Genomic DNA, 1,082 nt, shown 5'->3' with positions numbered 1-1,082 from the left:
TTTTTCTGAGAAAGAATCAAATCAACAAAGCTGCTTTTAGGGAGTAAAACTTCAAAATCAGCTTAGAATATTTACCTTGATCAGTACATGTCCAGTACTTGTCTTCCACATTTTTTGTATCTATTATTCTCTCTAAAATTGTGCTGATAGAGATAAGCCTTTGGCCTGGAACAAGCAAAATCAAAAGAAAGATTATATGACATTCACTTACATTCTATTGACTAAGACAACATGAATATTAACATATATTTTATATACTTCAAATAAAAATGATTGAAGTGAAAAAAAAGAGCTTAGATTAAGATTAAGATCATGGGAAAATTCAAGTAGTCATAATCAATAAAATAGGCTTGTCATACAAGTGGTCCAAAATGGCGCCAGCTAATACCAAGAAAAAAACCTCATCAATTCATTCAGCATTATCTGGTGTATTGCTAATAGAGTAGAATTAACATTCAAAGTCTGTATTCCTTATTAGAACTTTTTCTAAGAACCATTTAAAATCTAAATGTATTTTAAAAGTCATAAGCCCTCTCTCCCCCACAAAAGTTAAAAGCTAATATTTAGAAGTAAAAATTAAGGTAAATGATGCCCACATTACTTATTGCACTGGAATATTACTATTACTTGAAATAAGAAGGCTGAAACATAAAAATATTTCTTTCTTTTTTCTTTTTTTTTTCCGCGGCGCATGTCGGGGCCTGGGTTTCACCTCCCCACATCGAGTGGACAGTGAGCTGAGGCCCCCGGTGGCTCTGGGCGCCGAATCTCACCCATGGTCACAGCCAAGGCTGCAGGTGATTTTCAACCAACGCCGAATAAAAATATTTCTTAATAGTGCAGAAATTATTGTTGAACTCACATAATTATGGTATCTAGCTATTCATAAATAAAAGTTAAATGGTTCACATATTTTCAAAGATTCATATAATTTATTCAACCATTTACCATTTCACCCATTTACCTAGGACTGAAAGTTTTGATTCTGTACGCTCTAATATTGATACATATATTCTAACACCAGGAGGATTATGAATGCCGAGATCAACATTCAATATTCTTTCACCAATTCTATTTTATGC

General features: G+C 33.0%; 1 non-coding gene across 1 annotated transcript; it reads right to left on the bottom strand.

Annotated features, from left to right (window-relative positions):
• Window positions 1-689: 689 nt before the first annotated feature.
• On the bottom strand, window positions 690-813 carry LOC118704039. Its single transcript, XR_004983268.1, has one exon. It is a non-coding gene; the product is annotated as a small nucleolar RNA ACA64 (small nucleolar RNA).
• Between the last annotated feature and the right edge of the window lie 269 nt (window positions 814-1,082).

This window comes from Pipistrellus kuhlii, unplaced genomic scaffold (genome assembly GCF_014108245.1).
Source record: "Pipistrellus kuhlii isolate mPipKuh1 unplaced genomic scaffold, mPipKuh1.p scaffold_m20_p_4, whole genome shotgun sequence".
Lineage (NCBI taxonomy): Eukaryota > Metazoa > Chordata > Mammalia > Chiroptera > Vespertilionidae > Pipistrellus > Pipistrellus kuhlii.
The sequence above is the reverse complement of the archived record's forward strand: the minus strand, read 5'-3'. Positions and strand labels throughout refer to the sequence as shown.